This window comes from Crinia signifera, chromosome 11 (assembly GCF_055691185.1).
Source record: "Crinia signifera chromosome 11, ASM5569118v1, whole genome shotgun sequence".
Taxonomy (NCBI): domain Eukaryota; kingdom Metazoa; phylum Chordata; class Amphibia; order Anura; family Myobatrachidae; genus Crinia; species Crinia signifera.
In genome coordinates this window covers 119226318-119241469 of record NC_139227.1, presented here as the reverse complement: position 1 = coordinate 119241469, position 15152 = coordinate 119226318, and the positions used below count along the sequence as shown (strand labels likewise).

Below are 15152 nucleotides of genomic sequence, written 5' to 3'. Positions count from 1 at the left end.
GCCAGGCGTTGAGGCAGAGTAAAACAACATCGTGTCCATAGGATACACTGCACGCACCATTCATAATTTCACACTTCACTATATTTGTGGGACTTTTTCATCACACCTTCTGGGCAATTGAGCGCGTTAATAGGACAACGGTCATTTTATGGTTAATTACAGCACATCATGATAATTGCTTCCTTTCAAACATCTCCTTTGTAGTTTTCAGAAATCAGGGGATTTTTGCCCACACACACTGCAGATTTATGGCACTTCTTGCTGTGATGCAGAATCCATTCACTACTACAAAGATTTGTGGAATGCGGATAACAAAGTGCACGGATGATATGTCCGAGTTTTATCCACAAGTCTGTTATGGATGTCTAAGAGGAGACCTCAGCTCATAAAGCTGCAAAGTCTAATATATTACGGTAATGTCCTACGCTGTTCTTACAAGGCTAATACACATATAAGGCATGTTTCACCTACAGTATACACAGTGGCTGCACTTTAATCCAAGCCAACTAACTTTGAACATTTGGGGACTGTAAAACCCAACCCAACCAGCTTATTGACTTGTAGATGGGACTATTCCCATTTCTGGTAATCTCATGAGATCATTATACTTACATGTATTACTGACTAATTTATTCTGAATGTGTTTATCCTTGAATGTCAAAACAGCTCTGATGATATTTATGTTCTGCTGGATGAAACGCGTTGAGAGGATGTTCTGCTTTCATCTACTGATCAGCCCAACTACTGATTTTAAGGACACCTGACGCCTCAGTGGTAGGAGGATTACAGGCCATGAAGCTTGTCCAACCATTAGAGTTCCCCTGTTTATTTAGTCATCTAGCTTATTTAATCATTTACATACTTTTTTTTATATGCCTTATACCCGAAAAACTTGTGGTTTTCAGTACAACAGCAAACATTGTCACTGTCCACATGTTCATTATTTCATCATTGTGACTGACGACAGAAGCAATGTCAGCATTGCGGGTTTATGTTGTGGATAGGGATAGTTTGCAGATAGGTTGTGGATAGGATACGGTTGTGGATAGGGTTAGGTTGTGGCTCCAACAGAAGAAAAATATTACACAGCATGCTGACTGTCGGCATGCACAATTTCAACATCATGACCCTACAGTATCAGCATTATGACCATATCGGCATTATGACCATGTTGATGTGTCACGTGGCAACATAAGCCCCATGTTGATATTTTGTTCAGCACATATAGAACTACCAATATCACAGCTGTACAGAGGACAGTCATATGTCACAATGGAGGGTCCTAGTCATACGTCTCCTGACAGGTGTCTCTGCTGGTCTGCATGAGCTGCAGTTACATGAGCAGGTCCTTACTGCCACCTCCGGGTGTCATTTACCTGACGTCGGGATCCCAACTGTCAAAACGCAGACAGAAGGGTGCCAGACGGCCACCCGCTATTTTCCCTCGTGGGGGTCCACGGGCTTTGCTAAACCTGCATCTACGTTCCCATATACAGCAACAGTGGTTCCGGCCTCTCACTTGCTGCGGCTTTGTTGAGCAATCATAGGGTTACTCAGATGTTCTGTTGCCACCTGATCCATAGGCGAATCTAGAATTATGGTAATGGGTGGTCCCAGATCTAGACACAATAGTAGGGGGACCTTTGCGCGGCGCAGCCGCGCGGCAATGGGGGCGTGGCCTCATGGGAAGGAGGCGTGGCATTACAAAAAGGGGTGTGGTATTACACTTTAGACCATACACAGTAATGCCCATTACACATTTTAGCAAACTCCGTATTACCCATTACACATAAAGCCACACGCCGTAATGCCAATTACACATAAGGCCACACACCATAATGCCCATTACACATTGTGCCACACATCATGATGCCCATTACATACTATATAACAAACCATAATGCCCATTACATATTTGCCACATAAGTGCTGAAATAATACACCTTTCACAACAGAAAATGCAGGGATTTACCCGGGAATATGGTCCCAGGATCATGCAGGGACATTCCCAAGCTGACCCCTTATATACCAGCCTAGTCCCTGCATTTTCTGGTGTGAGGGGGAGAGACAACCACTCCCCTCTCCCTACCCCTCTTTAACCAACCAGCTATATCTTCGGAACCAACTGACCCATTTACATGAGACCAGTATCATATTGAAGAACTTTTGAGTTGGCTTCGAATGATTTTGGTCCTGTGAAACTGGGCTGTTTGGTTCTAGAGAAATCTGCCCTTAAAGAACATAAACAGTCATGAAATTACATTTAAGAAATGAAAAAAAAAAAAACCCGGTTTAACCTCAATATCCCTGGAACCAATTAACCCATATGGATCCAGCCTGGTATCAGATTGAAGGCCCAGCGATTTGGGTTCGACTGAGATCAACCTCGAGTTTCAGTGATGCCGAAGGGGTACCTGGCACCCGTTGAACTGCGTGGGGGTCGGAATTAGCGGGTCCCATGTTATCCTATAGGGAAAACGTTCCAGCTTTGCCTGGCCGTATCTCCGGTTCCCAAAGGGCTAGAGACACAGGGCTGAGCTCGTTGGAAAGCCCCATCCCTCAGCTACAAAATAGGCTAATGGGTGGTCCTGTGCACCCCCGGACCACCCCCTAGATTCGCCTTTGACCTGATCGTCTTTACATGGCACGTGTATATTTTCACACAGTGCCGTGTACCCATTCACAGCTGCGGCGACACTAGTGTACAACTCGGAATCAAGCTCAATAAATGCTATTTTTTTTTGCAGTTTCTCTCCATAGAAGATTAGTCATCTACAGTACCATTAGGGGCAACATACTTCATCGGGAAAGTTCTTGTCCTGTCCTGACACCCTACCTTTCCCATGCAGGTCATATAACTTATACAGCCGAATACTCTCAGAGCGTCGTTATTCTGTCACCTGTTGGCGTAAGAATGCAACCTTTAGTCACGCTGCGTTTTACTGGCTCGCTAATGAGTTAGTTCCAGTAGTTTGTTGCGTTTCTGTTTTTTTTTTTTTTTGCTTTTACCAACGTCTCCTATTATTTTATACAAGGGCATAAAACCAGATCTGTCGTTCTGAGAAAGCCGTGCAATAGATTCCAGCTGTTAATTCTAACAGGAAATCTCGTGAAGCAACCTCATGTCTTTTCATTGAGTTCACAAATCTGAATGATATAGATACGGCCAATTCCTGCAACTGCAGCTGTCCGCAGTCACAAAGCTCTGACTGTTAGATAAGGAAATGCCAGCTGGAACAAGACGTTTCCCTTATTACTCGATGCCCTGCAGTTAGCCAAGTGGGCAGCTGACAGCTTGGGTGGCAGCAGAGCGGTATGAATGGGAAACCCCCGAGCCTTCGCAGTCATCCTGAAGAAATGTTCTGTGTCTTCCAATACTGCGGCGCATCCAGGATGAGGACTTAGAACACCATGGCCAAGTGTGAGATCATCATCTCTGCCTGAGATAAATCACGCCTGGATGTGAGATGATCTGTGTCCTGTGACAGCCACGTGACTGCGCTGTGATGTCGCTGTGCTGCAACGTCAACCAAAGTCCATTCATGGGACGGTAACTAGGAACCCATGCTTTATACAGCCACTGAGCGCAAGGCCGCGTGCATGCTAACAAAGGACCTTATTCAGGTCTGTCCGCAAGCGGCGCTCGTTTGCACGTGGCTGATGTTTGTTACTGTGTAACCTCCATCCGCAGGCCCTGGGTGCGAATATGCCTTGCGAATGGGTCGCGGCCAGCCACCATTCGCAAGGCGGGGTTTGGTGGACTTGCAAGGATCTGAATTCGCAGCCTTGCGAATCAACCAGAATAACCCCCAAAGTGTGTAAGTAACCCCAAAGAACTCTCGCTTAGGAAGCAGGGATGACAGTTAGGAGCTGATTGGTTACTGCGTTATCACCTTCCACTTTGTCCAGCTTATTTAGGGCGGGATTCTCTAAAATCCGCAGCCCTCTTCGCCCGGCATCGCATTTCTAATGACCGCATATTCTCTAAAATATGCGGTCATTAACGCAAGGGACAGCTCTTGCGGTAAGAGCTGTCCCTTGCGATGCGGCGCCGTTGCTGGACTTCCGGGTCTATGACCCGGGAGTCCGTCTGCGCATGCGCAGACTGACGAGCCGGCCGCGGGGCATGCTGGGAGGGATCCGTGACGGATCCCTCACACACCGCTGCGGTAAGAAGCCCATAGGCTTCTGCAGGGAACCGCCAGCTTTTGCTGGCGATTCCCTCCGCAGCGGTGACACTGCGGAGGGAGGTTAGAGAATACAGAAATGCGGTAAAAACCCTGATAACGGGGTTTTTACTGCATTTCTGTGATAGAGAATCTCGCCCTAAATCTGCCCCTCTATTCTGTGCACACAATGCAGGCGCTCGTGTGTCCGATCTGGATTAGCAACACTTGCAGCCCACTGCGCATTGAGAGGTAGATTAGCGCCAGTCACATCATGTGCAGTTGGTGACGAAGAATAAGCACACACAATGCCCTGATTCAAGTTCAATCCGAATGGGGCGAAATCGGACCCATTCAGGGGGGGTCTGTACGTGTGCAAGCGGGTATTTGCGCACGTCCAGCCCAGTAACGAACTGCTTTGGCGAGTTGCACACTCGCCGGGCCATACGTTGCGGAGAGGGAGGGCCGGGCGGTGATGGCAATGGACCATTGGAATGACCAAGCGGTTTATGGGTGTCCCCTTGAAAATGCTTGGCATTGCCATGGGTACACTGGTGGCTGACGACATAGGACATCTGCCACTCGCCCCATCTTCGTTGCAGCATTCATAAATAAAAGTCAGCCTTCACTGACTTTTATTTGCTAAAGCAGGAGAAATCATTCGATTATCGGCGACCATCGGATGATTTCTACAGCTAGCGGAGGCATGCGGGGGGATGTGTTCTCATACACACAGGGGATTTGGCAGGGGGGGATTCAGACAGGTGGTGTCTCATCTGCAACATTCGCTGCTTACTGAGCCAAACTGAATCAGGGCCAATATGTGGGGAATCTGAATAATGCCAAGAGACAGGCTACTCTATCAGCATTGCAGTCCCTGGGCAAAGGCGCGCACTGGGGACATAAACCACCCATTCATGAGAATAAATTAATATATATATCTATATATTCCTCTTGTGTGGTTCTGCGCCATATCCCTACAAGCTCTCATACAGTGAATGGCCTTTCAGATCTCTGATTGGTGGATAGCTCCAACCAATCAGCATTCCGGCAGTCAATCACTGTCTGGCTGCAGGCTGATAAGTAGGTAGAAAGTGCTGCGAGTCGTAATTCACAATTGGACCTGCCAGGCAGCTTCCTCGACCTGCCTCTCAAGAAGGACCAGATGCACCAGCATTGGGGACTTACGAGGGGCTCATAGTGGTGAATTTCCCTTTTTCCATGTGAGGCACGTGCCCGGGGGTGGCACTAGGATGCTGGTGTGGGTACTCTCAGCCTGAAATGTACCAGCAGTAACTGCTAAATATTTCCACTGTACTGTGTATATGCCCCTGTAAGCTGACCTACTTACTAAATATCTATACATACTTGGAAATAAAAATAAATGTCATAGTTAGTGGCTTTTTTATTATTCTATTAAATTGGCTATCATAAAATGAGGTCTTATAACTAGAGATGAGCGGTCCGGATTCCATGGAATCCGGACCGCTCCGAACACTGCCTCCGAGCCCGCCACGAGCCGCGTTCGCGAGTTTCAAGCTTTGCTCGGAAACTCGAGCGCGGCCGAACAGCAAAGTCTCGCGTCGGGTTCTCGCGAGGCGCCGAGTCTTTATAGGCTCGGTGTCTCGAGAATTCGGCGCCATTTCTCCCACGCTTCCCCAAGCAGTGCACAGCTCTGCAGCCGTGGTGGTTGTAGTTGGGCTGGGGGTTGTGCTACTGTGCAGGGGTGTACGGTTTGTGACTTTGTGCAGAGGCGTTTGTGGCTGTGCAGAGGGGTTACTTTGTGGCTGTGCAGAGGGGTTTGTGTTGTGCAGAGGAGTTTGTGTAGAGGGGTTTGTGCAGGGATTTGTGTGATACTGTCATAACTTCATAGGTTCTGTGTGTGATTGTTCTGCCTCCACGCAGCGTTGCGCAAGCTGCGCCTTAAAAAAATAAATAAATGTTTGCTCTTCTTTATTGTTTGTGTGTTCTGCACCCCAATATACCATACTGATACTGTCATAAATTAGAATATAACTTCATAAATTCTGTTATTCTGTTATAAGTTCCATTATTATGTGCTATTTTGAGCATTGCTTCTTTTATTGTGGGGGCCCAAATGAACCAGTCATTTTAGTCCTTTTTTTTTTTACAAGCTAAGGGTGGGTGAGTGTTTCCAGGTACAATTCCCTCTTGCATCACCATTGATTAATCCCAATGCTGGTAGTCATTGATATGTAACAATCTACCATCTGTTTGTGCCGAGGCTCTGTCCATTTTTGAAAAAATATCCAAATCCTTTCACCGCCGCTTGACAAAGCCAAATCCAAATCCCAGCGACGAATCCAAATCCAAATCTTCGGCTCCAACGCCCATATCTACTCATAACCAATCAATGACATTAATAAAATTAGGAAACTGTTATGCCCACCCCCTGACCCCTAAATTTGTCCCTGCTGAAGGCCTCTGGAATCGTTGGGCATTGGGAATCTGCCCAGTTTGCCTGTAAGCTAAGATTACCCTAACAAGAGGGGCTAGGGGCAGGAAGAGCTTGGCACGCCCCCAACCTGATGAGTGATGCAAGGCCATGCCCCTTTTCATTCTGGATTGATAGAGTTGATGTCAAGAATGTTGTATACAGTATATGCTCCAGACACATAGTCCACATTTAAGTTTAAATTGCAGACTCAAAATACTTTGGCACTTGTTTCCTAGCATGGCGCCCGTCGGGTCCCATCGCATACCATTAGTTAAAGTATGCGATGGGACCCGATCTGACCTGATATTAGGGTTTTAAGAGCTTCCTGTACAATTTTAACATTGCGTCGCATCGCATGCCATTACAATGGCATGCAATGCGACGCGATTACTCCGATTTCACATTGTACAGGCACCCTGATGGGTGATTAATATGTTAAAAGCACCCCCAGGCCCCCCACCCTACTATCAACGCCAACCCGAAGCGTGGTGAGCGCAGCGAGCCCGCGAGGGTCGGCGGTACGCATTCTCCGACCTTTTCATACACCCACTATCCACGTCGGCGTGGAGTTGACTTATATAGTGTGGCGAGCGCAGCGAGGGGCCGCGGAATACATGTGAAGTTATCCACGTCCCCTCGCCACGCTCCGGGCTCGCTGCGCTCGCCACGCTATATGTAATCAACTCCACGCCGATGTGGATAGTGGGGGTATGAAAAGGTCGGAGTGCATATAACATAGTAATCACCCATTTTATTAGGGTGCATTTACAATTAAAAAATTGTTTTGATTGCATCGATCGCATCACATCGCATGCGATCAAAATGATGGCATAAGATTAACATTGTGGGCGCCGTGTTAGGAAACAAGTACCAATACTTCTACTACTGCTCCCCCCACTCTGTCACTCCTAATAGCGGCTGCCATGTAAGGACGCCCCAGTTTGTGCCGGATGCCAGCCGAACACGGACTGTTTTAAATGGGCGATCATTTACATGGCACGGTTTTGTATTGTAAGTGATTGCCCCTTTAAAAAACTTCAGAGCTTGGCCGGCAACCCGCTAAACTCGGGCGTCATTACCTCCAGCCCCATATATTTCTGCCAACCTCTAATTAACACTACATTAACATATACCGCTTCCCTTGTGCAGTCTCTCCATCTGGCCATGGACAAGGGATGGCCGTCAACCATCGATGATTCAAAATCATCAATGGTTTATGGTTGATGTAGAATAGATTTGCTATCGATGGGGGAGAACCAGGCGGTTTCCCTCCATCAAAGCCAAGCACAAACAAATAGGGTTTTTTGCTTTCTTTTTTTCTTCAAGGAGCTGGGACATGGAGCATAGCACCACCCCAACATCCACGAAGCCCCGCCCCGAAGTTTTGATTGGCCCATTTGCATTTTAGTAAACACTTTTGCAACGTTAAACCGTCAATCACTTTATGTGCATGTGTAGCACTGGTACTTTTACCCGTGACTGTGATGTCATCCCCTGTATATTTAATGGTTCAGCAAAGAGAGACTTCACGGGAGAAAGAGCAGCAATTCATAGACAGGTTTTTCCATCCACACCCGAAGGCTCCCCGTGTAACATTGGCCGATCTGTTTCCTAACAGACATGAACAAGCCTTGAAGCGGGAACGTTATCCCAATTTGACATCTCTCAGAGACAAAAAGGGGTAAGAGCATTACAGATTCTAAAAAATAAGAGGGGATGTTGCCCGTAGCAACCAGAGTCTGTCTATCATTTCTCATTGCATCGTAGGACAGCTTACAGGGGCAAATACAATTTTTATTATTACCTTACCCCAAAAAGTAGGAATGGCCATCGTTGCCATTGCTATCGATGGTTGCCATCGATGGCTATAGTGCAACTGGCCATCGATAGTGTTAAACTATAATGTTTTTACCTATCGATGATCATCCATTGTTTTTTTACTGATTGGCCTATGGGCCAATCAAAACATGGGGGCAGGGCTTCATGGGTGTCAGGGGCGGAGCTATGCGTCTTGTTCCGACACTTTGAAAACAAGCAAACGCAAAACATAGGTTTTCCTGTGCCATCTGGTTCTCCCTCATCGATGGCAAAAGTATTCAACATCGATGGGGGATGGTTTTGCAGGGTAAATGATTGCCGCTTTGAAAAAACTGGAGATTTCTTACCAAATCTTTCACTTTCTGAATCTCTCATCCTATTAAATCTCACGCCATATAATAATGGCTTATAGATGCCCAAATATATCATGTATATTTATACAGTCGGTGATTCATCGCGCCCTACGGACGCTCTTCACACCGTCGTGAGGGGCTCCTCCCCCTTTAAATGTTACAGCCTTTATTGCGTGAAATATGGTTGGTGCAGGAGGGGCGGGTGGGGAAATACTGGGGGTGCGTGAAATGTGGGGTTTACCCAGGTGGATGTGGGGTTGGTGGAGTTGCGGGTGTGTTGGTGTGGTGGGTGGGTGAGGGTCGGGTGCGAGGGTGGCGTGTGTGGGGGAGGTTGATTGGGTGTGGGAGATGCAGGTACGGGGGGTGCCCCATCTAGGTGGTGTGGGTTGGTGGGGTGTAGTGGTTGAGTGAGGGGCAGTTGTGAGGTTGATGTGGGTGTGGGACAGATGATGTTGTGGGGGAGGTATGGGTGTGTGGGTTGTTGGGGTGGGTGATGGGCAGGTGCGGTGGGCATGATGGGGTTTGTAGTGGCTGTCAGAATATGCAGGAGCTTATAGTAGTTGTTAATGGGCATGATGGGGCTTGTAGTGGGTGGCAGTGGGCATGCTGGGGGTTGTAATGGTTGGCATTGGGTACATTAAGGCTTGTAGTGGTTGGCAGTGGCCATGCTGGTGCTTGTAGTGGTTGGCAGTGGGCATGGTAGGGCTTGTAGTGGATGGCAGTGGGCATGCTGAGGCTTGTAGTGGGTGACATTTGGCACACTAATGGCCCCCATACATAGAGCAGACTTGTCCTAAGGATAAGTCGGACCCAATTCTCCTCCGAACCGCCCGGCAGCTCCCCAGGAGGCTCACATAAGATTTAGGACTTGATGTGCCATTTATCACATGCGATTTATCACATGTAAAAAAATAACAGGGAGCTGCAGGGCGGTGAGGAGCAGTGGGGGCGGGCGGGCGGCGGCAGCGGCTCTCAAATGAGTGGCCGGCTGGGGAGAAAGCAGTGGGGCAGCAGCCGTAATCAGATCAGTGCTGGGGCGGGCGGCAGTGACCATCAGTCTCCACTGTCCAGCGCCGTAGCGGGCGGGCAGCGGCGGCTATTAAATCTTTAAAATAACATGTCAAATGACTCTCTGGCTTTTGATTGGCTGAGATAGAGCACTCTCAGCCAATCAGCGGCCACTGGGAGGCCACTGATTGGCTGAGAGTGCTCTATCTCAGCCAATCATTAGCCGGGCAGTCATTTGACATGTTATTTTAAAGTTGTAATTGCCGCGGCTGCAGTGCCCGCCCGCTACGGCGCTGGACAGTGGAGACTGATGATCTGGTCACCGCCGCCTGCCCCAGCACTGATCTAATTACCACCACTGCCCGCTGCAGTGCACATACTGTAGAAACATTGCAGGTATGAGAAAGTACCTGCGATATTTCACTGATGTGTTCAATTGCGACACATCTTATGACCCGCCAGTCCGACCCCTGGGGCCGGGTCCGATACACACAGGACCGCGCATCGGACCCGACACTATGTCATGAAGAACCAATTTGGTCCGATTTATCGGGCCGATTGATCGCAATCGGCCGAAATCGGTCCAAATCGGCTCGATGTATGCCCACCTTAAGGCTTGTGGTGGTTGGCAGTGTCCATGCTGGGGCTTGTAGTGGATGACAGTGGGCATGCTGGAGCTTGTAGTGACTGGCAGTGGGCATTGTGGGGTTTTTATTTGCTGGCATTGGACACATTTGGGCTTGCAGTGGCTGGCAGGGCATTCTGGGACTTGTAAAATAGCAGTATATTTTTGGATTGTGGGAGGGGCATATGTATATGTATGATCGCTGGTGGAAATACCGACACAGAAACCGACACACCAGTAACACACACGCAGGTGATATGCACAATGACGCTCATCTCTTACACTGGTAACACACACAGGAGGTGAACTAGACACAAAAAGGACACGCACATAAACTGACACACACACACAGGATGGGATACACACAGAGGAGGAGGGGACACACAGAAAAGGCAATTGACATGCACATAAGTGTTGGAGGCATGGGCAGAGGAAAGAGGCACAGTCACAGGTGAAGACACACATACACTCACATAGGAGGGGGGGGGCGCAGGGCAACACAGGAAGGGGGGCACATTGTCACACAGGAAAGGGGGCACACTGTCACACAAGAGAGGGGGGTGCACTGTCACACAAGAGAGGGGGGGCGCACTGTCACACAAGAGAGGGGGGGCGCACTGTCACACAAGAGAGGGGGGGCGCACTGTCACACAAGAGGGGAGCCTGCAGTGTTACACAGGAGTGTGGGGGGGGGGGGGGGGGGGCTGCAGTGTCACACAGGAGGGGGGGGCTGCAGTGTTGCACAGGAGGGGGGGAGGGTCTGCAGTGTCACACAGGAGGTGGGGCCTGCAGTGTCACACAGGAGGGGAGCCTGCAGTGTCACACAGGAGTGGGGGGGGGGGGGCTGCAGTGTCACACAGGAGGGGGGCTGCAGTGTCACACAGGAGTGGGGGGGGCTGCAGTGTCACACAGGAGGGGGGGGGCTGCAGTGTCGCACAGGAGGGGGGGAGGGTCTGCAGTGTCACACAGGAGGGGGGGGGGCCTGCAGGGTCACACAGGAGGGGGGGGTGCACTGTCACACAGGAGGGGGGGCGCACTGTCACACAGGAGGGGGGCGCACTGTCACACAGGAGGGGGGGTTGCAGTGTCACACAGGGGGGGAGCAGTCACAAACATTTTTGGGGCAGATGGAGATACCCACAGCTACAGGGGGAGTTGGGGGAAGCAGGCACAACACACTTGTAGGGATGGAGTCAGGTGTGGGGTGCAGTGCAGTGTGCAGCATGTGTGGCTGGGCTGGGAGGAGAGGTGGACAGCTGACACTTACCAGGACCTTCGGTTGCTGCTGGCCTCCTGCTGCACGTGCAGAGTTACAGCCCCGCCCCTTCACAGCAGAATGCATCAGCAGAAGTCAGTCACATGCACTGGTCCCAGCCAATGAGAGGAAGCAGGGGTGGAGTCACTGGTCAGGCTGCTGAAGGGAAATGTAAGTGGCCGCAGTTGTGCTGGAGAAGTCGTCGCTCAGTGACGCTGTAGTTCTGGCTAAATATATGAGAAGCAACCGTAATGTCCCCCAATGGTAATATGTCACACTGTAATGTTTATCTATGAGGGAAGTACCACTACTGACCACTAGAGGCCACTTGACAGAACAAATTACATGACAGAAAGTGAAAACAATTTTTACGGGGACATTGATGTGTTTCAAACTTGCTGAATACAGAGAAATGGAGCTGTGAAGACAGAGATTGGAGTTTGATAGGGACTGGGGGTGGGTGAGTTTGTGGGCTAAAAGCTGTCACAGCCCAAAGTGAAGGTAAAAACTGTCACAGCCCAACAGTGCACGTTTTCCAGGTCTCCACACAGAATCACAGGTGAAATAATCAGCTCCACCTGTGATCTTTTCAAATGTGTCAGTGAATAATGAGTGCACCTGTGCACCTGCCGGGTGACCTGGAAAACGTGCCCTGTTGGGGGTCCTTGAGGACCGAGGTTGAGAAACACTGAGGTAGAGTATAACTTCATATACTTCACATAACTCAACTTAGACCAGGCCTGTCCAAACTGTGGCCCTCCAGCTGTTATCAAACTACACCTCCCAGCATGCCTTGCAATAGTTTTAGCATTCCCTAATAGCAAAACTGTGGCAAGGCATGATGGGACTTGTAGTTTGACAACAGCTGGAGGGCCACAGTTTGAAGACCCATAGCCTATACCTTAACTTAACCTTAAGTGCCTAGAAATAACTCACACAAGACACCTTAACTGAAAATAACGTCTCGGACAACAACTGCATAAGTTTAAAATTGTCATAATATTTATTGAAGTGGTATGACCCTTATTTGTCTAAAGGGATGGCCAAGAAAGCACTTGAGACCAGCACCAGTCAAAGGTGTATGTCAATGGTAGCGACTGCAACGCCCCAATCCAACAAACACCCCCTACCTAAGGTACAGCCTGAGCCGTGACGGACTTATTGCCCCTTCTATGTATGTTATGGCGAGGACACCGCCGAAGGCCAGGTAGCACAAGCTTGAAAGGGAAGGGAGGGTGGGGATCCAGACTCAAAGAGGAAGTACTTCCTCCCAGCGTACCCTAATATACCCCTCTCTGCACTGACGCCCCTAAGCTACCTGATTGGCTCATCCACCTGCCACTCACTACCTGAGGTTTTTACCCACAGCACCTTACTTTCTTCAATAGCTTTATTTACAACCAACAAATTCCCAGGCTCTTAAATACACTCGAGCCTATGCAGCCCTCGTTCTATCAAAGACAGGCATACCTCCTAACTTCTGATGAAATGAAATAGGGACGAAAAGGAGGCGGGGCGTATGCAAATGAGGGCATGGCTTATGCTAATTAGCCGAAACCTCATTTTCATATGAGAATAGACGCTGTGCGCATGCGCACAGCGTCTATTCTATTAGATTGGGGGGTCTATTAGATTGGGGGGTCTCCCAACTGCCACCCCCCGCAGCGGGACAATGCCTGCCGCGGGTGGGACAGCGGGACAGGACCCGAAAATCGGGACTGTCCCGCTGTAATCGTGACAGTTGGGAGATATGGACAGGGAAGAATTTCAGGACTAGATACTGACCCAAATCCCTATTACATTGTCCTCATTCAGGGAGGATCACGCCTGGTCCCTTGCCAGGTAGCCGTTCTGGGAGAAGATCAAAGAGAATCCTCTGGTATGTCCTGTAATCTTCAATTGTTTATTTAGGGACAATTATCAAGCTCTTTACTTTATTGTACTCCTTTCAACTCTTAAACTTTGCCGTGTGCCATGTTATTGGCCTCCACAGTTTCCTTGTGTGTTTTTCTTATTGGCAGAGGGATGTTACACCTGCTATATCATGGGGGTATTCAGGGGTAAATGTATGACGCTGGGAGAAGTGATATCTATCCCCATAAAGAACATCGGGGCAGATGTATTAAGCCCTAACAAGAGATAAATGCAGGTGTGATAAAGAGAGATAAACGTCCAGCCAATCACCTGCCATGTTACAGGCTGTGTTTGAAAAAAGTCAGTAAGGAGCTGATTGGCTGGACGTTTATCTCTCCTTATCACACCTGCATTTATCTCTTGTCAGGGCTTAATACATCTGCCCCATTATGTTCAAGGTGACAATGCTCCAGCCAATCAGCTCCAAACTGTCAATTTACATACTGGAGCTGATTGGCTGGAACATAACCGTTTGAGAATTGCCCATTGAAAATGCACCCTTTATAAGTACTCGCCCCTTAGAACAGGCAGGTACTTATCCATCATGCAGTATCATCAGTGAGGCGTCTGATTGGCTCCAAATTTATTCTGCACCTGGAAAATGACCAGAAATATACAGCCACAGTCATTAAGAACTATCTTCAGCATAAAGAAGAGCCCTGATCTCAACGTTATCGAGTCTGGCAAGTCAAGGTTGGAACAAGGGACCCCAATGGACCCTCGTGGGCTTGCTTTGTTTGCCACGCTTGGGGCATGGAGGGCTTTTTCCTTCACTATCCACGCCACCACTGGTTGCCTTTAGTAACTAGGTGTTCCGACCTTGCTCCTCCTCTCCCCGCCCCCTCTCCTCCCCAGGTCCTTATGGCAAAGGGGAACTAGTCACAACCATTGTGTCAGTCAAGTCGGGCTGCCCTGTGGAGACCATTTCACTCACCTTAAAAGGCCCCTTATCCTAGGTGCATATCACAAGGGGCAGACGTCCTCTCCAAAATGGCCACTTTCTCCAGAGACTTTTTTTTTACCTGAGTAGATCACAGAGGAGAGCAATGGAGAAGATAACACACCAGAGACCCGGGAGACCAGATACTGGACATTATATAAAGCAACTGAAAGCTTCCATACACGATGAGTTCATACATGTTGGCTCAGTGCTGTGGTGGAAGAATGTCTTCCTGTGCCTTGGTTTCCTGATAGGATGCAGCTGACAAAAGCAGGAACCTGTAAGAGTGCCATCATCCGACAGCTCTGCAGAGGACACACAAATGCCGCACCCTACCTCCCCAAATGACAGGACAGACAGATTTAAGATGACATTTTGACACATGGCCAAACAGAAGAATAAAGCCAGTTTGGAGGACACCAAACCATAATTAGATATTGGAATGGCCTGCACAGAGAAATCTGCATCTCCTCCGGGGGCAGCTTCAGCACAAATAGGGGAGAAAGACCAACTGCCAGTGAGTCAGTTTTGAATGGCAGTTAGTGGCAGTTGCTGTAACCCCTATTTAAATTTTGAACTGCGCTGCAGCCGCTCCCTGCCAGAAGGACCTGGTCA

General features: G+C 49.0%; 1 long non-coding RNA gene across 1 annotated transcript; it reads left to right on the top strand.

Annotated features, from left to right (window-relative positions):
* Positions 1-11847: 11847 nt before the first annotated feature.
* On the top strand, positions 11848-13678 carry LOC146046339 (uncharacterized). Its single transcript, XR_014465853.1, has 2 exons — positions 11848-11947; positions 13499-13678. It is a non-coding gene; the product is annotated as an uncharacterized LOC146046339 (long non-coding RNA).
* The last annotated feature ends 1474 nt before the right edge of the window (positions 13679-15152 follow it).